This window comes from Schistocerca serialis, chromosome 1 (genome assembly GCF_023864345.2).
Source record: "Schistocerca serialis cubense isolate TAMUIC-IGC-003099 chromosome 1, iqSchSeri2.2, whole genome shotgun sequence".
Taxonomy (NCBI): Eukaryota; Metazoa; Arthropoda; class Insecta; order Orthoptera; family Acrididae; genus Schistocerca; species Schistocerca serialis.
The window spans coordinates 1,234,324,772-1,234,350,548 of NC_064638.1; the positions used below are offsets into that span (position 1 = coordinate 1,234,324,772).

The window sequence follows — 25,777 nt, forward strand, 5'->3', positions numbered from 1 at the left end:
CCGGAAGGTGTACACGATCAAAGGCAGAGCCACGTGTGAAAGCACCCACGTGATTTACCAACTGACCTGCCTACACTGTGATGCATTCTATGTGGGAATGACCAGCAACAAACTGTCCATCCGCATGAATGGACACAGGCAGACAGTATTTGTTAATGGACACAGGCAGACAGTATTTGTTGGTAATGAGGATCACCCTGTGGCTAAACATGCCTTGGTGCACGGCCAGCACACCTTGGCACAGTGTTACACCGTCCGGGTTATCTGGATACTTCCCACCAACACCAACCAATCCGAACTCCGGAGATGGGAACTTGCCCTTCAGTATATCCTCTCTTCTCGTTATCCGCCAGGCCTCAATCTCCGCTAATTTCAAGTTGCCGCCACTCATACCTCACCTGTCATTCAACAACATCTTTGCCTCTGCACTTCCGCCTCAACTGACATCTCTGCCCAATCTCTTTGCCTTTACAAATGTCTGCTTGTGTCTGTGTATGTGCGGATATATATATATAAAAACAAAGATGATGTGACTTACACTCCGCAAACATGCCTTCGCCCTAGCCAGATTACGCTCCCATATTAGCGCTTTCGTATGGTAAGTCACATCATCTTTGTTTTTAAATATATTTTTCCCACGTGGAATGTTTCCCTATATAAAACATTCCACGTGGGAAAAATATATCTAAAAACACAGATGATGTGACTTACCGAACGAAAGTGCTGGCAGGTCGATAGACACACAAACAAACACAAACATACACATGAAATTCAAGCTTTCGCAACAAACTGTTGCCTCATCAGGAAAGAGGGAAGGAGAGGTTGAATCTGGGAGTGGGGCTGAAGGTGAGGCCTTTGTTTGTGTGTCTATCGACCTGCCAGCGCTTCCGTTTGGTAAGTCACATCATCTTTGTTTTTAGATATCTCTGTGTGTGTGTGTGTGTGTGTGTGTGTGTGTGTGTGTGTGTGTGTGATTTATGGCTAGGTGATCTAGTATAAATCTAGTAGAAATGGATCCTAATAAACTGACAGTAATTTCAAAAACAAATAAAGGGTATAAATATTTATTAAATGTAAACGATGTTTTTTTTAAAATATGCTTTGACTCTTCCAGTTATAGATAAAACTGTCAAAAATGTAGTTGATGTTTTTGAAAAAATATTTAGAGAGAGAACTTTAAGAAATTTACAAACAGATAATGATAAAGAATTCTACAATAAAGATTTAATAGAACACATGAAGAGAAGTTGTTGATAAAATATGACTTACAAGGAAATTATAAATGGACTAAATTATTTGAAAAACTGATTGATGGCTACAACAATATAAAACATGCAACAATAAAAATAGAGCCAATAGAAGTTAACGACAAAAATTATAAATCAGTTGTCATTGTATCTAATACTAAATTTATTTAAAGAAATTTTTTGAAAAAGTATACATAGTCAATTGCTTAATAGGAATTTTTGAAATTGAAGATGTTATTCATTCTAATCCTACCACAAATAAATTATAGGTATTGGATAGAGAAAAACTATAAGGAAATTTTTTTTACTGTGAACTACAGAAGACAAAATATCCAGATGTACTAAACTAACTAAACTCTGTCTGGACAGGCCATGAAGGCCCAACGGTACTGACTGGCCGCTGTGTCATCCTCAGCCCAGAGGCGTCACTGGATGCGGATATGGAGGGCCATGTGGTCAGCACACTGTATGTCAGGTTAAGGGACCGGAGCCACTACTTCTCAATCAAGTAGCTTCTCAGTTTGCCTCACAAGGGCTGAGTGCACCCCGCTCGCCAACAGCGCTAGGCAGACCGGATGGTCACCCATCCAAGTGTTAGCCCAGCCCGACAGTGCTTAACTTCGGTGATCTGACGGGAACCGGTGTTACCACTGTGGCAAGGCAATTGGCCATTCAGATGTACATCTAATTGAAAAAGTTTTAAGAAAAAAAGGAGATAACATATATGTTAAATGGATGGGTTTTGATAACTCACACAATAGTTGGGTGAGGAATAATAATGACATTTTACAAATTGTTTTGCATTTTCTTTTTTAGGTTTGAGAATTAGTGAATATATACCAGATTCATTCATAAGTACAGTATGTGGTTGTTTTTTTAAAGTGGGTACTGATTTGGCCACTCGTATATCATTATACATTTTTCTATGTTTTCTCTCTTACATAATTTCTTATGGCTCTGTGTGGATTTTTGAATTCTAAAATTTTGGTTACATCTTTTACTCTAAACCATGGAATATTTTCATTATCATGTAACATAAATGTTTCTGTATTATTACATTTTACTTTATTGTTTTTAATATAAAAAACTATTATCCATCTTTTCTATTTTATTTTTCAAAATAAAAAATCAATTAATCTATACTCATTAAGGGCAAATATTGTATTACGTTTTATAATTGGTGTATCACCATATATTTTATGATGTATTTCTCTAGTATGGTTCTTTTTTCATTATAAGTTAGACCCGGAAAATTACGAGGTCTTGATATTTTTTTACTTTATTATTTTTTTATATTTTTCATTAATACTTAGGAGTGATCATTCACCAGCTTGAAGGCAGTAGCGATTCACTACTACCCATATCTTCCAAATTTCTTGTGTGTAAACCTGATTCATTCATTTTCCAGTGGTTTGCTCACAAATCGAAAAAGAATATAATTCCCCTAAGCCAGTGGCTGGGTTAGTGGGAAAGGAAGAGGGTTGAAGGAAAATGATGGTGAGGTTTAGGAAATGTGATACGGGAAGGTCATCCAGAACCCCAGGTCAGGGGAGACTTACTGGATGGAATAAAAATGAGAGAGAGATTGTTTTGTCTGTAGTGGATGAGATCTGAGAACCTTGCAACTTAAAGGTGGATGATACGATAATAAGCAAGACAGAGATTACTGAGTAAACATTGTGAAAGAGTCAATATGACCAGAAAGCTAAGTGCATAAAATGTGGCACACAGGTGAGCAATGTGGGGGAAAAATAGACTGGTTGGAAAATTAAATATACAGAAAAATAAATGGCATTGAAAGAAAGGATAGTTACTGAAAAGCAATGCTGACACCTCAGAAATAAACATAAATCTAGGCCAAGTGGGTGGCGAGAACAGAGCACATGTTGTAAATCTAGTTCTCACATGTGGAGTTCTGAGAAATTGGTGCTAGGAGGGAGAATCCAGATGGCATGTGCAATGAAACAGGCATCCAGGTCATGACCTTCATGTTGCAGACTGTGCTCTGCAAAATTGTATTGTGTGTCACCAGTTCACACCCTCTCTCTATGGCCATTCTTCCTAACTGATAACCTGATAGAAGTCATACCAAAACTGAAGGCAAAACAGTATTTACCTGCCAGATGATACATGATGTGTCATTTCAAAGGAGACTCTTCCTTTGATAGTATATATTTTGGCACTTAAAAAGCTGCTTTGGGAGGAGGGTGCATGCTGATCCCTCCAAAAAACAACTTAGGAGTACACCTTTTGTCATTCAGTTCTGTTCTGGTCTTGAATGTATTAACCAGCTACGTTAACAGGCTATAACTTACTAGAGTTATACCATGAAATAAGGCCCATTCTGTCAGATACTTTGCCCACCCCACCAAGAGTAGCTTTGTTCTCCGCCATACAAAATCTCCCCAACATCCTGGTCAAACCCAATGCTTCTTCTGCACCCATCCTTTTAACTTCCAAAATATACACTATCGAAGGAAGAATCACCTGTGAAATGACGTATCATGTACCAACTATCATATAAACACTGTTTAGCCTCTGATATTGGGGTGACTACTATCAAGTTTTCAGTTAGGATGAATGGGCATAGACAGAGGGAGAGAATTGGTAACACACAATATCCTGTTGCAGAGTACAGTCTACAATATGACAGTCATGACCTCGGTACCACTTTCACCACAAGTGCTATCTGGATCCTCCCTCCCGGCACCAGTTTCTCAGAACTCCACATATGGTAACTGGCTTTAAAACATGTTGCTTTGTTCTTACTGCCCACCTGGCTTCAATTTATGTTAATGTCTGTGGTATCAGCATTTCATTTTGATAACTACTACTTTCTTTCGCTCCCTTTTATTTCTGTATATTTTTAATTTTCCAACTTGTCTGTTTTCCTCCACAACACTCACCTACTCACCATCGAGCAACTGACTGCCCAGATGAACCAAGGGGCTACCAACAGTGCCTCCTCAATGACTGTTCTGAGACACTGCTGTGTTTTGGTCTCCGCAGCAGGTGCCAGGTTTTATGCACTTAGCTTTCTGCTCTTACTGATTCTTTCACAAAGTTTTTTCAGTAACATCTGTTTTGTTTATTATCTTACTTTCCACCTTTAAAGTTCTCAGATTTTCAAATTTCATCCAGTGCGGGCAACACAATCTGTCTCTCCTCCTCATCCCATCCAGTAAGTCTTCCCTGGTCCAGGGTGACATTTCCATAACTCTGACCATTTCCTAAACCTCATCATTCCTTTTCCTTCATCCCTCTTTCTTACTCTTCAATCCTTCTGCCAGAAGATGGAGACACTGACTCCAAAACCTTGCAAGTTTCCACATCTTTTATGTGTTTTCTCGTGCCACTGTTTGATAAATAGATTTTTAATTTACCCATATTGTACGTACCGTAGTATGCATCACTCATGCATTAAAAGCTGATCATCTTATGCAAATACATGAGTAATGTAAATACCAGTATAGCAGTTGTACCATGCAATTATTTATTCTGAGTGTATCACTATAACAAGTGCATAGTCCAGTCAAACAATGTGAGCACTGCCTAAGTTCAACATCAATGTGTAACAACCACTAACAGATGGCAGGCGGCAGCATTAGCAGTGGAGGGCATAAAAAGCATGTTGGAGGAAAGTGATAAAAGTGCAGTTGTTGTTGTTGTTGTTGTTGTTGTAATGTGGAAAAGGAGCAATTTACCTCATCTGCAAAAGGACATGATCAATGGCTTCCAGGCCAAGGCTGGAAACATTTCTGAAATGGCTAAGTTTGTAAACTGTTTGCATACTGCCATAGTTAAAGTATACTGTGCATGGCAAAATGGCACTATCCAAAACTGGTGCTCAGGGAACTGTGGTGCACCATGAGCCATAGATGACAGGAATGAATGACAGCTGCGGAGATGTGTGCAGATGAATACAGGAGCAACTGTTGAACAACTGACTGCCCAAATGAACCAAGGGGCTACCAACAGTGTCTCCTCAATAACTGTACAGAGACCACTGTTTCGTATGTGTCTCCGCAGCACCTGCCTGGTTCATATTGAATGCTGTTAATTGGCTGCTGCCAATGCTATGTCTCGATGTCCACTGAATGGTGACAGGTTGCTTCTTCAGATGAATCACATTTTATATTCTGTAATTGGATAGATAAACGCACACATAAAAGAAGGTTATAATTAGGCAAGGATTTGGAGACACTGGCTCCTTCTCCAGGCAAAGAAAGAGGGGTGAAGGAAAAGGAATGGAGATGTCTAGGAAAAGGGGTACTTTTTGGAAAAGTCATGCAGAACCCCAGTTCAGGGGAGACTTACACTGGACGGGATGAGAAGGAAAGACCGAGTGCTGGGGAGTCCCTAATAATCAGTCTTTCCTTCTCATCCCATCCAGTAAGGCCTCCCGGATCCAGGGTTCTGCAAGACTTTTCTGAAATCGAACCCTTTTCCTAGACGCCTCCAGTCCTTTTCCTTCAACTCCTCATCCTTCCTCTTCAAAGCTTCTGCCTGAAGAAGGAGCCACTGGATCCACAAGATTGCCTAATTATAACATCCTTCTATGTATGTGTTCTGTCGACGCTTGGTAAGTAGATTTTTTATCTATCCAACTACATTATATTGTCAAAAATTGACTGTTTTCGTTGTTACATTTTATATTCTGTCTGACAGAAAGCAAACACCCTACAACAATCGTCAAAAGGCCCGAGGAATGTTTTCGTTGAAGTTTCTGGTAATCTCATCATTCTGAAAGGCAGAATGGACCAACACAAACAAGCATCTGATCTTGGAAACCATGTGCACCCATACATGCAGTTTGTTTCTCCTCGGCATGATGGCATCTACCATGACGATGTAACGTGTCACACAGCTCACAAGTATGTGTGTGGTTCAAAGAGCACCAGGATGAGTAGACTGTAAACATAGTTACCACTCTCCCTAGGTTTGAACCTAATCTAGAGCCTGTGGGACAACTCTGATGTGGGTGTTAGAGCCATGGATGCTCAACTGAGAAACTTGCCACTCGAGTTGGCTTGGGTCCACATCCATGTCAGTAGTTTCCAGAACCTCAACGACTCTCTCTCTCTGCTGCAGCAGCCCACACAACAAAAGGTAATTATTCATGCTTTTGGCAGGTGGTCACAATCATGTAGCTGGACAGTATATTATTGCACACAGTGTGTCTCCTCAGTAATGCCTATTTTACTGGTGATGTAAATTACTTTTCTGCATAAGATGTTCTGCTTTTGATAAAGTCACCCCATTTGTGGAACCCAGCAAGAAAGATGGTTTGGCATCAGAACTGGAATAAATAACCTCAATTCATCTTTTAAATATGTTAACATTTATCTGTATGTTCTGTCAAGCGCAAATACTCTCAGCTTAGTCCATGTCAAACACATCAATTTTTATTACTTCCTGATATTCTAGGCGTCTCTGATTGTTTAAAAAAATATTGGACAATAGAGTTGATGAATACTGCTCACAACTTTTGAATCAGCTCAGGCAACTGATTTCAATATTTGAGTATAAATAATTAGTCTTGCCATGGCCTCAGGAATGTGCATTTGGGTGTATGTGTGGTTGCGTGTGTGAAGGTGTATACTTTTGCTAGAAAAAGAGCTAGTGCTCGAGAGTTGGTGTGAAGGCTTTTCTGTTATGTGTTTCTGTGTTCCAAGCATCAATCTGCTATGGATGAGTTGTTGCCTTTCTCTTATTTTACGTTTTTCTATCCAAGAGTTTCTTAGAAGTTTATATTGCAAGGAATAGCCAACAGTTAAATAGTATGGAATTTTTGTTACAACTTTTGTATTACTGTTAGATGCCAGTTTCCCAACATTGTGTTTTGTAATGTGAAAATCTTAGCCTCCCAAATGTGTACTAATTCATTTGGGTAATTAATAGCAACATTAAATTAGTCATCACTGAAGGTGATTTTTAAAATAAATGGTCTCAGAATCCATTGTTAAGTCATGTTTGGTGTACAAATGAGATAAATCAGTTTTCTGCTTACAAGAGGCACGGTCTCGTAACCAGTGATTTTGCTGAAAATTACTCATTTGTGATTGACATGAAGTTTAATCCCACCCTAGACCACCAGCCAAACCATAATGCAACTGTCTGTTGTGTACAACATTGAAAATTACAACAATCTCAAACATCTGGATTATGTTTTCATTGTTGGCTGTTTAGAGCACAATAAAGTGCTTTTAAATGTTTTCCAGCCAAAGGCGATTCAATATTAAATGAAAAACTGGCTCAAACACAAAAGATGCCCCCCTTTTCTGGTGGTTCTACATAGAAACAGAAAACAGATTAGCAACATGTGCCCTCATAAGATTTAATACACTACTCATGCAGAATAGCATCACTTTGCCAGAGCACACAACAAAAGAGCTCAGTACTAACATGGGACTACTGGCAAAATACTTGGTACTAAGTCAAGTTTATTAAGGACAATTTAAAATCAAACTGTGACACCCATACAACTTTATGATTTTGTTCAAGATACTGTTCCTGGCATACACTTTGAATTTTGTACACTAGTGAATAACACTCTATATGAAGTAACATTAGTGCCATCATCTAGTAATTCATAAACTACACTCTCTCATTCAAGTATCCAGATTTCATACTGCATTTAAGCCATCCTCTTTGAGTGGTAAATCAAGTATTCAAACCATTTCCAAACTGCAATTTTCCTCAGAATACCTTAGCATTTTCAGGGCAGATTCATTGTAATTGCCTTAAAATATGCTAGTTCTAAAATTTAGTGACAGGTTATTCGTATTCTTGAATGGCAACAACAATCTAAGATGAGTGTTATTCATCCAGCCCACAAGGATAGTTGCATGCATTAGAAAGCTGCATCTGAGATTTGGGAACAAGCACAGGCCCCACATCGAACCCACATAGAGATTAACGACAAGACCCTGTGTACCGGATACCTTGGATATGGTTTTTAAGCTGTTGGCCACATCTGACTAGGTGAATACTGGGCTAGTACCCATGTCCTGCCCTCACTTACACGATTTGCAAACATTTCAGAAACTTTCCTACACTTTCACATAGGATAACACTAGCAGCACAAACAGATGGGGTACACAAAATCTGCCATGAGGGGAAAGGGGTGGTGACAGGAAGGGCATCTACCCAACCTCTACCACTAACAGTTCCACATCCAGATTAACATGTCGACCCTGTGCAGTTAGGGTATAAAGCCAAGGAAAAGTAGAAGCAAAAAGTTTTATTTATCCAAAAGAGTCTGATGCTTTAGTTTTTATTCTTATTCAAACTTCGAAATCCTAGATGCTCCTGCTGATTATGTCACAAGAATGGCTGAGCCCAGGATATTTCCTAGAAGAATCTACACATGACTTTGGACGAGATGCGTGATTTGAGTTTATGGGTATGCAAAGGCAAGGTTATCAGTGCCCTTATAGTCATTAAAACAAACTTCCGCTGAAATACAGCCTAGTAAATTAAGGTGCACTGTGAGCTGTACACTGCAAGCACCAAACATTGGAGCATTGCCGGAGCAAGAAGCTTTGCATCAGAGGACAGTGTGCTATGTGAAGACGAGCGGGGGGGGGGGGGGGGGGGGCTCATTCCATCTTCGTGGCTGGAAGAAAGTACGCCACAGCTGCATAGTGGGCTTTATGTGACACTGCTTATTATGTCACTTCCAGACACTCATCTTTCCCTTGGTGCATGATTCTGCAGCTCAACAATGAGTTGATAGCATGCAGGGGGATGTAACACTGAAATAACTGAGAAACACGACACACCTCCTTGGCCACTACATCTGCCCTTTTATTCCCCATGTATACATGTGCCCTGGTACCCAGCAGAAAGTCAACTCCTTCCTCAAACCTTGTAGTTAGAGAAAGGTGTCGTGGATATTCTGAACTAGTTTATCTGCTGGGTACAAGTTTGGTAGAGAGTGAAGGGCACTCAAAGAATCAGAACAGACATAGAATTTAGTACTTGTATAACATCTCATCTGCTCCAGTACACATATAAATCTGCATCTGCAAGGTAGCTGGATCTTTAGGACATGATCGGGGGAAAATGACAGAGTAACCAACGGAGTCCCCCTGTTTCGACCCATCTGTAAAGGCAGCTGTGAAGTTGTGGTGCTCATTTAAAATGTCATAAAATAATGTATTAAAAACATATGCAGGAGTGCAATCTCTCCTGTACTGCACCAGATCTAAAATTACTCTGGGTCTCTGCAGTAACTAGGGAGGCAGACAGTTAAAACCCTGTATTTAGAGTTGTACATGCTCCGCAGCAAGTATATCCAGCACATGCTGCATGTGGAGCCCAAACGGTATTGTTGCTCAAGGATGACTGGAGAAAAGGCGTTCCAGAGGTTGACGAGCAACAGTATGGTATGCAGGTGAAGTCGGAGCTGCGAGGAAGTCACATGCCTGGCGCACAATAAGGAGCTGCCGCCAGATGTTGAGTGTCAGATCCAACACAGAGAATGGATATGTGGCTGGTCCTGTAAGCACCAGTGGCCACCCAAATCCCCTCATGGTGGACAGCAGCAATGATCTTCAAATAAAAAGGTCTAACTGATCCACAAGCTTTGTACCCATAGACAACAGGTGAATGCACGAAAGCCCTATAAAACTGGAGTAGAAGCACCCATTCCACTCCGCAAGACCTATGGCTAAAGCAGCTTGTGACTTTCAGCGCCTTTAGGGTTCTGGCTTTCAAGCATCTCGGGTGTGGCAACCACAATTTGGAGTACAAAATGAGCCCCAGAAACCTCACTGAATCTCTATAATGTATAATAGTGTCCCTCATATTGAAGTCAGGTAAATTAAAAATAAGTTGCGAATGATTAAGATGAACCCCCCCCCCCCACACACACACACACACACACACTTATCTGCAGAAAACTGAAACCCATCTTTGCAACCCATTCCTCTAACCTCTGCACTATAAATCGCAACTGACAGCTCACTGTTGCAACACTGGGGGAGGAATGGAAAACAGCAAAATCGCCCAAAAATTAGAAGCACTGTACAGGACTCCTTAAAACAGACATGATTCTGTTTATGGCAACAGCAAAGAGGGTAGCTGTTAAACACTGTCCTGTAAAACACCATTCTCCTGCTGAAAACGATCTGACAGCATGTCACCAATTTGAGATCTAAAAAAGTGCTTAGGAAGGGAGGACCTCACGAATATGGGGAGGTGGCCACGGAAGCCCCTTTGATAGAGTTGCACAAGAATACTGTGTCTCCCATTAGTGTCATATTCCTTGCTGACATCAAATAATATATCGAGACAGTGATATTTACATAGGAAAGCCTGCTGAATAGCCATGTCTAGCAGGTTCAGATTGTTGACAGTAGATCGAAATCTCCAGAGTCCACACCGAGAGCAGCTAAAGAGTTGCCTGGTCTCTAATAACCAGACCAGCCGACAGTTAAGCATTCACTCCAGGGTCTTTCCTACACAGATCGTTACTTTGGATGAGACATCCTCACTAACACACAAAAACAACGACAACAACAACAATAACAACACTACCATACAAGCGAGACTTCAAGTAACATAGCTCAAGTGATTGCTTTGTGCAATTTCGTTATTTTAATTATTTTTATCCTCCATGTGAGAAAAGACTGCTTAAAACTATTCTAATAAAAATGCAGATGATGTTAATTAAAATCACTCCTACGCAACTGTTTGTATTTCAAGTGGCTTATTATTTACATATCTTTTCAGGTACATAGATTAATAAATATATAAGTCAATTCTTAATCAGCCTAATACCCGAGCTTGTTTTTGAAAGAAAGTACAAACTTCATGATTTATGACTAAAATCTCTTAGTTTTTCCCCATAATACAATATGCTTACTTTCATTTCTCAAAAACCCCTTTCTTTTAACATCTTGAAATTTAAACCATTGTTTGTAAACATGTTGTTTTTACAAAAATCAAAAGGGATGTTTTTGATATTTATCAAAATATATTTTTATAGATTTTGTGTAGTCCAACAAATATTACCTTTACAATGTTATCAATTTCAATTGGCTCTGAGCACTATGGGACTTAACATACGAGGTCATCAGTCCCCTGGAACTTAGAACTACTTAAACCTGGTTGCGTGGTTCCAGACTGAAGCGCCTAGAACTGCTCGGCCACACTGGCCAGCCCCATCAATTTCAGCTTCCTAGCACTTATGTCGTGACATTTTCTGAATAATTTTCATTTCTTGAAAAACATTGGATCCATATGTATCTCTGTAAACTTTCCCGGCTTAATAATTGGTTGTATTCATGTCAGATCTATACATCAGATGAGCACAATTTTTTTCCCCCTTCCATGGGTGCATACAGTAAACCAAAAATAATCGATATCTGGCACACTTAGGTTCAAACCTTTTGTTGGTTTGTTATGGTGTATGTTAACTTTCTTCAATAATTTTTTTTGTCTTTACTGTGGAACTCAGAAGAATAACTTGGTTGGGTTTTAATTGTTCTAAATTTGTCAAATTTTAAATAAATGTTCTTAATATATGTTTTAAATAAAGTAAAATGTTAATATTGGTCTATCAGTACCATAAAATACAACTTCTCTTTTAGCTTTCTTAATATTCTTTTGACAGGCACATTACGTGTGACTGTTCTGTTACGAGACTGTGATTGAAGCACCATCTTTGTCTTGTTCATGATGATAAAGATGTAAGAATGAAGAGGGTGACACACAGTGCAACAACAGTGCTCATCTCCAGGAACTAGGTTTAAATTGTCCATGCGATGGATAAATCACCATCAACAGTTTCATTTCTCTTGCTCTATGAATCACTGCAGAAAGCTAAAGAATTGAATACAGGTCAGAGATGCAAAGTCAGGGGTTCACGAATTTTATGCCACATTTCCTCTGCAAGCTGGCCAAATACTGGCAATGGACATGGGCTGCCAAACTAATTGTCTGAGGCAGACTTCTGATGACACATTGTGTATTATTTTGCAAGCCTGTTTATATTTACTGAAAGTGCCCTTGTTTTTCCATGTGATACAAGGCAGATTCCCAATATATGAACCCAGCAATGTTGAAATTTTCCCTATTTTTTTACCTTAGGTGTGAATTCTCGAGTCCCAGTTTTATGTGAGAACAAATGCTTTATTTGAAAAAGAAAAGTTATTGTATTTGCTGTGAATGTTTTGACATGTCATTCATTCATTGTGGACTTCATGTGTGTCTTGGAAGCAACTGTCCAGTAGGTGGAAGGGTGCAGCTGAAAATAATCAAGACAGAGGGTGCAATCAGTTGCAGAATGTCGTTCATATCTGTGCCAGTGAAGTTGTCCTCTGTGGTCTGAAACTAATGTTGGTTCTTTCCAGAGACAAGTGAAAGTGAGGAAAATACCTAATATGAGTCGTGAAAAACCAGCAGAGCTTTTGCATTGTAGCACTGATCGAAGTATTCGTTGTTGTACTCTAATCTGAAGCAGACTGATGTCACTTCCGCCTGTCCCTAAGAAGAACCAAGATGGTCTCAGATCCCAGGGGATAGTTGCCACCGACACAGATCTACAGCTGATTCAAATTTCACTCTTGATTGTTTTCATTACGGGCTTTCCCAGCTGGTGTACAACTGCTTCTGAGATACACATCAAATAAATATAGAATTTCTTTTCCTACTGCGAGTGTATTTTCCTCAAAGGGAGCATCACACACATAATGTTTACATTGTCTACAGTGATTTGTCCCTTAAGTTCTGTGTGTGGCTGTTTGAGTTGGATGATGGACAGAAGACACGTATGCCAGTGGTTCTGCCTCATTTATCAGTGGATCGCAACACTTCAGAGCTACTTGTCAGTAAGTCTGGGAGCCAACTGTTTTGGCCATGTACCACGTACAATTATTCCTACAGACTGATTGCTTTAGAACAGGCAACAATGATTTACCACTCTCTGTGACAACAGTGTCACTATCAAGAACAATGTTCATCTTCTGCTTGTTGAGACTACCCTTTCTCGTTCCTAGTTTTATTTCAAATGAGGCTCCACAATCTACATGAAGTACTTTCTTTAGTAGAAATCAGTACATTTATTTAGTATTTTGTTTTTATTTTAGCATCAAACAGAGAGAATTATCATATTTATTTGGATTAATTGCTTTTAGAATATCACAGATATGGAACACAAGTTGGGTCTTGTGTAACTGGTGAATTAGGAATCCATACTGTTAATGTTTTGTCAATGATGATTGTGTTCGACCTTAGAGAGTGAATTACACTGCAATTCATCGCAAAACATTCCACACTTTAAATTTACATACGGTAATTAGTACCAGAGCTACACAGAACATTACATGCTTTTATGAGAGAAAGTACCTGAAGGCTTATGTTCAGAGTCAACTTTTCTGCATAGAACTTAAAAAATAAATTAGACATCACAATGCACAGCCATTGATGTAAACAGAACTACTTTTCCACCTGACAATACAATTCAAATTAGCATTTCTAGATATTCCACAATGTCAAGGGATTATTTGAAAACTATTGGGAACTAAGCTAAAGTAATGTCACCTTTGATGTAACTGATATTGGGTTACACTGCAGATCATTGTCACCAAACTGATTTTGACAATGAGGGAAGCGGAAGATCAAGGGTGTTTTTCACTATTGCACTCATATCTAAACTGATGATACATCATTCATTTTAGAATGTGTTAGTAGTAAACTGGAAACCTAAAGTGTAAATTCTTTTAATATCACTGTAATGGGAAGAAAATGCCATAATTTATGACAAAGCAGCCTTACAGAACAAACGTCTACTATGTGGGAATTATAGCTTGGCACACAGACTACCTAGTTCTGATCAGTAGTACTTGGGAGACTTCATTTGTAGTGTTCACTTATGTTCACTGCCAACTGTGCAACATACCATTAGCCAGTGTCAACTGCAATGTCGTCTGCTTTATTACTGAGCTGTGCTGCTGCTGTCCGAAATTTGTTCCACTGTTTTCGTTGCAGCTTTTTCGAAAATGAATGATGACCCACTTGCCGGCCCATTGCGGAGGTACCCTCTACTCTAATTTGGAAATGGAAGCTGGTTTTTTGTTGCCTGCACTACATACTTACAGTACACAGAGGTCGAGTTTGTTCCCCCCCTTTCCGCATCTCACCTCTCCTTCACAACATGCCATATCTACTGTTCCCACAAACCTTACCCACCTGATGCCAAGTATAGTTTGCGAAATCCACTCTTCCTCTTGTTGACGGGTTATTTTTACATTGCCTAAATTTCACTGGTGTTAGCAGTCAGCATAGACAATGATTTCTGATCAAGTTGGTTGGCTGATTGGCTGATCTGGGGGAGGGGACCAAACAATGTCATTGGTCCCATCATCAGATTAGGGAAGGATGGGGAAGGAAGTCAGCCATGCCTTTTCAAGTCTAAAGTGATTTGGGGAAACCATGGAAAGCCTAAATCAGGGCAGCTGGACACGCGTTTGAACCATTGCCTTCCCAAATACAAGTCCAGTGTGATAACCACTGCACCACCTCTCGGTTTCTGATGTAGTAGTCATTAGCCTTGATAAATGACTGACACTGTTCTTGAAGACATGATTGACACACGGGAAATATCTAGACTTTGTTTTGTTCATGCTCACTACAATTCACTGGCAAAAGACAATGAAAGATTAAATAATTTAATTAGAAACAATATTTACATCTACATTAACGCATCCATCTCAATACAAGCAGCACCACCCATATAGACTGTTTGTTTGTTCACTATATTACAAGCTTCTAAGTAGAAGTGAGTTGCTTATTTAGCTTTGTTTCTTTTTTTGTGTGCCTTTGTACTTTTATCTTTAACTTCTTGTGTTCGTGTAGTGCAGACTGAATAAGCTGCAGCCATTTGCCCTGTTTTAGGGCATATTTCATGGCCTGCAAGGTCCAACATCTACACAGAGGGTGGGATTATTGGTAGTTTTGGAGATACAATGTTAGGGATATCCCCCTTAGAGATATAGTTGCCAAGGAAGGGAAGAAGTCCAGCATTGTGTGTGCATACCAAGGTAAGTCGTCTCAAGTTTGGAACTGGTCCTTCTGTGTTCCATGAAGAGCACTGGGTGTAGCTAGCTGCTGTAGGTGATGGTTCGTGTTATTACCAATGATATGTATTACTTTGGATCAGGGGAGATTCTCCTTTGTTTCCAGCAGTTGTCCTAAGTCGTAGAGACAGCCAGTCTTGTGTATCCAAGATGAAGCCAGAGCTCACCACCTGCAGCACCGTTGACGTGGTTAATTGCTGGGATATTCCTTAGAGAAACGAGTGGGGAATCTGAATCAGTGGTTCAGATGGTTGTGTCACCATGTAGGTTGTAGATTCCTTAACTTGTGCCACAGGGTGAAGAGGTGTCAGGATAGACTTACCAGATCAATAGTCCACCACACGCAATAGGTGGCTACACGGGTTGCTGTGTATTGCAGAAATACTGTAAAATGGGATGAACAGGATCATAGGGGTGAATAGGATCAATTCTTATGGAAGAACTTCAAAACAATAGAAACCACACAGGATCGCAATAAAAGATGGAAACCAGTGTGTCAATCAGCAGTATTGCCCTTGAGGGACACATTCACAAACACTTTGTGTTTCAGTAGTGACTACCCTGGTTTCTAGAGCACTGTAAACATGTGGGCAGGTATTCCCATGTTTATGTATGTTCCGAAAACTTGGTATACGGTGGTGTGTGATCGGGAGTTGTGTATCATCAAAATCGGTGCTTCTACAGAGAATTGTGTTCCGAATTCAGGTCCTCCTTTGTTTTTGGTGAGTGTTAAATATATTTCTTGATTTCATTTTATTTCGCTCAAACGAACGCATTTAAAAAAAAATGGGGTGAATAGGATGAGTATAAAATAACACTATTATCGGGCTTACATTTGGTTATGGGATACTATCTGCTTGTGTTTTGTATGTTTTGTTCTATTTAATTTCCAGACTGATTAAAAGGCCCAGAAATTACATTCCTGAGCTTCATGGGAAATGCTACACAAAGAGAAGCAAGGATGAATTAGTCCAAGCCATTGCTGCTGTTAAAGGAAAGAGCAGCATTAGGCAAGCTGCCAGAAATTTCAGCATTCCATACACAGTTCTCCACCGACATTTGAGGAATAAGAATGTGTGCCCCCAAGGGGGACAAAATGCACTCACCGCAGATGAAGAGCCGTTGATTGTGGACAGGCTCGCTAGTTGTGCCCAGTGGGGCTATCCCTTTAATTGGTTGACTCTGCTATTGTTTGTCAAAGGATTCTTGGACTGGAGAGGTAAAGTTGTAGGAAATTCAAAATGGTCATGAATTCACTGTTAGCTTTTTGAAGAGGCACAAAGAAAAATTGAGTCTAAGACTGTGCCAGAACATAAAAAGAGCACGTGCTTCTGTGTCGAGAGCTGTCCTGTGGGAATATTTTGGTTATTTAGAGAAGGACATTAAAGATGTTCCCCCAAGTAATATTGTGAATTTCGATGAAACGAACTTAGCAGATGATACGGGACGTGCAAAAGTGATTATGAAAAGAAGATCAAAATATCCTCAGAGAGTCATGAATACCTCCAGAACAGCAACGTCAATTATGTTTGCTGCTGCAGCAAATGGAAAACTTCTGCCTCTGTATGTTGTTTATCGCTCAAAGCACTTGTATGTGTCATGGATGGATGGTGCTCCCAATGACAGTGTTCTGATGGCTGGATTACCACAATTGTTTAGCCTTGTTATAGGAAGTTAGAAGGACCAAAATTTTAATCGGCGACAACCTTTCCACACATCTTTCAGTGGCTTCAGTCAAGGCTTGTGAAGAGAATGGTGTAAGAATGATTTTTCTTCCCAAAAACTCTATGCATCTCACTCAGCCTCTTGACGTGGCATTTTTTTGTCCACAGAAGACCAGCTGGCGAATCATTCTCCAAAAATGGAAGTTGGATTCCAGTCGTAAGGAGGCCACCATTCCAAAGGATATGTTCCCCCGGTTACTAAAGCAGCTTGTGACGGCTCTGGAAATAAATGCTGAAAGAAACATACAGGCTGGTTTCGAGAAATGTGTGATTCTGCTGTTCAATCCCAAGAGAGTAATAGCAGAGTTCCTGGTGTTGAGGATGATAGTGAAGGACCCACAAATCCACAAGATGTTGATGGAGCTCTCACAGGATTGCTCCAAGCATTTTGAGGGGGCGATGGGAGACAACAGCAAACCAGGGTTCCAGTGCAGGCTGGGGCAGGCTGGGAAAAGTACATGATTTCCCTGGAGATGAAAAGAGTGACGCCTCAGACAAGTGACAATGTTTCTGGGGATAACGGCTCACCAACTCTCTCCACCAATGAACCTGAGAACCCAGGTGCGGGCACAAGCGCAATCAGTGTATCTGAAGTCTTTTTGCCTTATGAACTTCAGCCTGGTGACTTTGTCATTGTTAGATTTGACACAAAAAAAGGACACAGGAGGTTCATAGGCACAATTGTCAGTGTAACTGAGTCAGCAATGACTGTTAAGTGCCTGCGAAAAAGGTGTGGCGAAAAGAACACTGTCTTTGTTTTCCAGGACGTGGACGGTATATGTGAGGTGACCCCAATACAAGTGGAACATTCAAAGGGGTCAACACACCTTTTTTGTGGATCCCATGTTTATTAGAATAAGTTGTAGCATTATTTTAAGTTTTCTACGTAAAATGTATTTGTTTTTTCAATAAAATAATTAAAATCATATGTATACTTCCTTTTCTATTTCGCAATCATCTTTTACTTTTTTTAAAAAAAAAAATAAGCCAGTGATCCTAATCACAAAACAAGCGTCTTAATGGAATAATTTGGGAAAATACTATGGCTGATCCTATTCACCCTGACCTTCAGAACAATAGGATAAAAGTATTTTAAAAAATTATTAAAATTCGTCATAAACAATAATGAGAAAGCCATATATTGGTTTCAAAACTACAGATGAAGACACACAAAATCGCTTTACATCAATTGGTTGAGGAGATGCACATCTTTGAACATGAAAAGTGATCCTATTCACCCCGTTTTACGGTATCGACGGCAACACTAATGGGGCTTCACACTGCAGTAAAATATGGCCCGCCTAATGCACGACGGAAGCAAACAGTAAAACACCATGCGTAATTGGACAATATTTCAGAAAAAAAATCGATGCTCTGTGTCTCGAAACGTCTTGAAGATGGCGCGTCTGTGCCAAGCGAAATTCTTACACTTTCAAATAAAATGTTTTCTATATGTGTCGGGAACAATAAGATTAAGAAATCTGCTGTAAGTGTAAGGGAACGACTGTGGATCGGTTTACTATTACTAGATTATATCTTGAAGCATTTGTATATACAACAAAGAGCTTGTTACAAAATCGTTTCACTTTTGACACTGCAGTCTGCAATTACCAAGCGCGCTGCTTTCGTACGAAATCTAACGTACATCCACTAGTCAAAATTTACAGTTAATGTTTACGAATTGAATTCCTGCCACGGCGTTCAGCTGCTTTCAATAAAAAAAATTCACATTTTATCTATAACGAAACTTGCAATTGTCAAGTAATACGATGCACAAAAATTTACGACAGGTTTTGTGTGTGTAAGGCGAGAGAAATTTGCATGCAGTTGTTATTCAGCACAGATATATACTTAAAACACTTAATGTAATTCTGCGTTCTTAATCAGGTCCATTTTACTCAACCAACCTTATACAGGCGATCAAAAGTACGAGAGTGCGCGGCATCATCTTGCACCTCAGCAGTCACAGCTCTCGAATGAATACGTCCGGCAGTATAGCACTGGAGCTCGTGCGTTGCGCAAGTAACAAGTTATTGCGCTCCGCTCGCTGCAGACAAGTAATTTCAAGACTTTTCCAGTCCCGGTAGTCAAGTACGCCTCTGATGGTCGTGCACTAAACCACTCTCTTCAGCAGAATAATTACATCGTTCATTCTCCGAAACGGAATTTGTCTTACAGCTAACAATACCAGATGTAAAAAAGATGTAAGTGGTCAAGCAAGACACAATATAGTCCCTGCTTCATACTTTAAATTGTTCCAACAAAATGTTCAGTCTCTTTCCAATAAACTGAATGAAATACAAATCTTGTTAAATGATATGAGTGATATTTCTGGCTCAAATGGCTCTGAGCACTATGGGACTTAACATCTATGGTAATCAGTCCCCTAGAACTTAGAACTACTTAAACCTAACTAACCTAAGGACATCACACAACACCCAGTCATCACGAGGCAGAGAAAATCCCTGACCCCGAGTGATATTTCTGTTTTATGCTTTACTGAGCACTGGCTAAATAAAGACATGATAGAATTAGCATACATACATAGAGAAGTACTCAGGCATGGTGGTAGCTACATATATGTTCGAGAAGATATAGACTTCACTAACATAACCAAATTTGACAGCTTATCTAAAGAAAGAGACATAGAACTCTCAATAGTAGAACTGCCAACTAGCAATTCTGTAATCATCTTTGTATATAGGTCACCAGATGGCGATAAAAAAGTTTTTTATAGCCATATGGAAGAGTTGTTAAGAGGATTTCAACACCCTTGAAAAAATATTATCATATGTGGAGATTTCAATGTTGATTTCTCCAAACCCAGTAAATTTAAAGATGAAATCAAAGACTTACTGAGGTCCTTTAACCTAAAACCAACTATAACCAATCCAACTCGTATATCCTTACTTCTGTAACAACCATAGATCAGGTGTTTGTAAACACAGATAAATAGATCTGCAACACACAGACTGCAAACACTGGCATTAGTGATCACAATGCCCAAATACTAACAATCGCTATTCCAGGTAACACGAAAGCCCAGAAAACTAGAACTATTGTGAGGAAGTTTAATAATGAAAACATAGATTACTTTTGTTCTCTCTTGAGAAGAGAAGTCTGGACTAATGTTTACAGTTCAAACAGCACAGATGACAAGTCTGATAAATTTACGGCCACATACAAACATTTTTTTGAAGTAGCCTTTCCTAAACAAACGTCACTTATAAATTCTGTGCACAAACCAAATAAATGGATCACAACAGGAATAAAAATATCATGCCAGAATAAAAGGAACTTATATGAATACTCAAAGCAAACCACAAATACTGTATTTATCAACTACTTTAAACAATATAAACAAATACTTAGACAAGTTATAACAAAAGCAAAGAAAATGGAAAATGACAAACAAATACAAAATTCCAGAATAAGATTAAAGCAACCTGGAGTATCATAAAAAGAGAAACAGGTGCTACATCATTAGCCCACAAAAATATAGAACTTCATGAAAACAATAAAATAATCAACCCCAGAGTAGTGGCTAATAAATTTTACAACTACTTTTCTAATGTAGCACACCACCTGATTACCAAACATTACAACTCACAACCAGACAGCAGTACGCTCCAGTCAGATACAAAAATTTTTACAAGAACCCTATTCATGTCTCCAACAACACCTGAGGAATTATCTGTCATTATAAAAAGGTTACCCAATAAGTATTCAGCAGGTACTGATGAAATACCAGATATTATCATCAAAGCAAGTGTAACAGCTATCATAGGAACATTAACGGATATTTTAAATTCATCATTCGTGAGTGGCATTTTCTCGAAAAATCTGAAAATGGCAAAAGTGACACCACTGTACAAGAAAGGGGACAAACATGAAGCTGCAAATTATAGACCTGTATCAGTATTGTCAGGCTTTGGCAAAATTCTTGAAAAACTATTTATTAGAAGGCTGACAGCCTTTCTAAATAAAGAAAACATAATAAGTGGCATATTTCTTGATCTTAGTAAAGCCTTTGATGTAACTGATCATAATACTCTGTTGCAGAAGCTAGGTAATTATGGAATACGAGGCCTGCCAAACAAGTGGATACATTCTTACCTTCATGACTGTCAACAGATCACTCAAATAAAATACAAAGACATAAAAACACAAAAATTTGTAATTTTTACAGTAATGCACAAAACATATGGAGTTCTCAAGGGTCAGTCCTTGGGCCAATTCTTTTCATTCTTTACGTTAATGATTTGTCAGAAAAAATAACCAAAGGGACAACAGTACTTTTTGCAGATGACACAAATATCCTAATCAAATCATGCGATGAGGAAAGCCTACAAAAACAGCTACAGGTATAATACAAACTATGACACAATGGTTCAGAACAAACAAGCTAATAATAAACAATGAAAAAACAGTGACTGTCAATTTCCACAATTCACAGAAACTACATCCTGCAAGACCAATTTTTAAAATTGATGGAAAAACTGTCTCATCTGTGAGCGACACAAAATTTTTAGGTATACATATTCAGGAAAACCTAAACTGGGAGACACATCTTAACCATGTAAATAAAAAGCTAAACACACTTACGTATGCAGTAAGAATCCTCGCATAAAATACAAGCCGTGTGTCTGTGATTACAATGTACCATGGCAGTATTCAGTCACTGCTGATGTACGGCATTATCTTTTGGGGGAACTCCGTAGGTACAAACAAAACATTTAGGCTACAGAAAAAGGTTGTTAGAATAATAAACCATGCTAAGTACAGAGACTCATGTAGACCAATATTTACAAATCTCAGTATACTGGCTCTTCCTTGCTTATATATGTATGAAATATTAAATTTCACAAAAAGGAAGTATTTTAAAAGATGGAAATATCTTCAAGTATAACTGTGATTACCACCCTCATGATACTAGGCAGAAGCATTACTTGCATGTCAATACAGTACATACTGGCATAATGCTGTACAATCACATGCCATCCTATTTGAAACAGAGGCAAAATTTACAAAAGTTTAAAGTGAAGCTGAAAGAGTACTTGCTTGACCACTGCTTCTATTCTGTTTCTGAGTTTTTAGAGTACCAGCAAAGTGTAGTGTAATTGCTCAAATATTCTTAATAAGTCTATCATTTTATTTTATTATATTAAATTTGTCATCAATATGCAACATGTATTGAATAATTTTTAATTATTTATCCTTTCAAAATAACAATGTGTATGAAGTTGTATATACTGTACCAACCTGACTTGTCCTACATCGTTTGTGCAAAATATGTACCTAAACACGATTTACAGGACCAATAAAGAAATACAAATACCTGTATTCATTACAGTTTGCTAACCTGTCTCTAATACACTCCTGGAAATTGAAATAAGAACACCGTGAATTCATTGTCCCAGGAAGGGGAAACTTTATTGACACATTCCTGGGGTCAGATACATCACATGATCACACTGACAGAACCACAGGCACATAGACACAGGCAACAGAGCATGCACAATGTCGGCACTAGTACAGTGTATATCCACCTTTCGCAGCAATGCAGGCTGCTATTCTCCCATGGAGACGATCGTAGAGATGCTGGATGTAGTCCTGTGGAACGGCTTGCCATGCCATTTCCACCTGGCGCCTCAGTTGGACCAGCGTTCGTGCTGGACGTGCAGACCGCGTGAGACGACGCTTCATCCAGTCCCAAACATGCTCAATGGGGGACAGATCCGGAGATCTTGCTGGCCAGGGTAGTTGACTTACACCTTCTAGAGCACGTTGGGTGGCACGGGATACATGCGGACGTGCATTGTCCTGTTGGAACAGCAAGTTCCCTTGCCGGTCTAGGAATGGTAGAACGATGGGTTCGATGACGGTTTGGATGTACCGTGCACTATTCAGTGTCCCCTCGACGATCACCAGTGGTGTACGGCCAGTGTAGGAGATCGCTCCCCACACCATGATGCCGGGTGTTGGCCCTGTGTGCCTCGGTCGTATGCAGTCCTGATTGTGGCGCTCACCTGCACGGCGCCAAACACGCATACGACCATCATTGGCACCAAGGCAGAAGCGACTCTCATCGCTGAAGACGACACGTCTCCATTCGTCCCTCCATTCACGCCTGTCGCGACACCACTGGAGGCGGGCTGCACGATGTTGGGGCGTGAGCGGAAGACGGCCTAACGGTGTGCGGGACCGTAGCCCAGCTTCATGGAGACGGTTGCGAATGGTCCTCGCCGATACCCCAGGAGCAACAGTGTCCCTAATTTGCTGGGAAGTGGCGGCGCGGTCCCCTACGGCACTGCGTAGGATCCTACGGTCTTGGCGTGCATCCGTGCGTCGCTGCGGTCCGGTCCCAGGTCGACGGGCACGTGCACCTTCTGCCGACCACTGGCGACAACATCGATGTACTGTGGAGACCTCACGCCCCACGTGTTGAGCAATTCGGCGGTACGTCCACCCGGCCTCCCGCATGCCCACTATACGCCCTCGCTCAAAGTCCGTCAACTGCACATACGGTTCACGTCCACGCTGTCGCGGCATGCTACCAGTGTTGAAGACTGCGATGGAGCTCCGTATGCCACGGCAAACTGGCTGACACTGACGGCGGCGGTGCACAAATGCTGCGCAGCTGGCGCCATTCGACGGCCAACACCGCGATTCCTGGTGTGTCCGCTGTGCCGTGCGTGTGATCATTGCTTGTACAGCCCTCTCGCAGTGTCCGGAGCAAGTATGGTGGGTCTGACACACCGGTGTCAATGTGTTCTTTTTTCCATTTCCAGGAGTGTATTTAAGTAAATTCTATGACGAAGTTCACGACATGCAGCAATAGCACCCCGAAGAATCGAACGAGTTTGTTTGCCAAATAAAATACTGATATGTTCATCACATCTGAAACTATAACTCATTTCCCTCTTTCACGAAACAGATTATCGGCTATGACAGTTCTTTCATTGTCTGACTACCAGGTTTTACACTTCTACTTACTGCAAGAACGTTATTGACCGCGATTGATTATTTCGTCAAAAAGCGAGGTGAACGTTCCTCTGAACGTGTGGAAATGTTTTTCTGCACTACAAACGATGGATACATTGGGAGAAAAGTTACCAAATTATTTCTAGAGTAGAATAGTACCTAACAGTTATTACATCGTTGGAATGCGAAAAACAACTGAACGTAATTACACCGAAGGTAACACTCGTTTCACACTACTCCCCGAAAACGTGGCGTCATTTTGACATAATATGCAATATTGATAACCGCATGATTCGCTATCCACTTTTGTTAGCGTTCGATACGGGCCTCTCTCAAGCCTCAACGCACGCGCACCGGACCAAGTTATTGTTGGAATAAACGATCATAATTATTGCTATAATAAAATGTTACACAATGATTTATCGACGGTTAATGCCCTCATATAAGAATGCTCTCACAGGAGTAAGTTATTTCGCCAATAATTTACAAACTAAGGATGGAACACATTTGATTAATAATGAGAACTATGCCGTTTCAAGGCAACGGAGCACTGAAAATTTATCACCAACACGTCACCATTATCATTGTCACTTAATAAGGTACAACGATATAAGCCTTATGATAACCAAGACCGGAGACAAAAAATGGTTCAAATGGCTCTGAGCACTATGGGATTTAACATCTGAGGTCATCAGTCCCCTAGAACTTAGAACTACTTAAACCTAACTAACCTAAGGACATCACACACATCCATGCCCCAGGCAGGATTCGAACCTGCGACCGTAGCGGTCGCGCGGCTCCAGACTGAAGCGCCTAGAACCGCTCGGCCACACCGGCCGGCCGACCGGAGACAAACATCACACGATTTAGTGCTACTGTACCAAATAGAGTTAGTCGAGTAGCAGTCATGTACCATATGTTTTATCTTGTGGCTGCGGTTTTACATATCTTATGGAAAAGAATGACAGTGAGAGCAGTTGTTTTTTATTTTTTGTGACAATGATTTTATATCAGCTGTTCTGCCTCATGTATTGTTATATCCAAACGGTTTATAAATGTTAATCTACATTCAGGTCCGGTGGTGGCACCTTTAGTGTGTTGAAACCGGTTATCGCCCGGGTTCCCGGGTTCGATTCCCGGCGGGGTCAGGGATTTTCTCTGCCTCGTGACGACTGGGTGTTGTGTGATGTCCTTAGGTTAGTTAGGTTTAAGTAGTTCTAAGTTCTAGGGGACTGCTGACCATAGATGTTAAGTCCCATAGTGCTCAGAGCCATTTGAACCATTTGAAACCGGTTATCCAGTAAACAGTATTTAAGCGATCTTGGCTTTTGAATTATTTCTTATGGTATTTATCAGCAATTTTTAGTTATTAAAGCAAAACGCCACAAATAAACTGTCTTGTAATGCGCTGTTTCGTATCTCCCAGGGTCCTTAGGACTCTAAACAATGAAATACGTGTTGTAATTTTTTTAGTTATTGTCGATTTTTATGGCACTACATACACTCCCTACTGTAAGAATTATGTTACAAATCAATATGAACGTTAATATTCGCAGCCGCCGAGCCGAGAGGACGTGCAGCAGAACTTGTGTGTTTTTTACTGTGTAGACTAGTGGTTAGAAAATTAATCGCAGTTATTGTTTTTGCGTAAGTCTTGTGAATAACCTTGTGTAGGGTGGCTTCCTAGTGTAAACTAATTTCTTCCTGTTTAATAGCTTGCGGTCTCAGAGTTCAGTGA

General features: G+C 40.1%; 1 protein-coding gene and 1 pseudogene across 2 annotated transcripts in view; both read right to left on the minus strand.

The window, feature by feature from the left end:
- Positions 1 to 25,777, minus strand: part of LOC126419177 (uncharacterized) — a 291,871-nt gene that overhangs the window by 39,992 nt on the left and 226,102 nt on the right. The window lies entirely within an intron of this gene.
- On the minus strand, positions 1,799 to 1,916 carry LOC126427620 (5S ribosomal RNA; annotated as a pseudogene).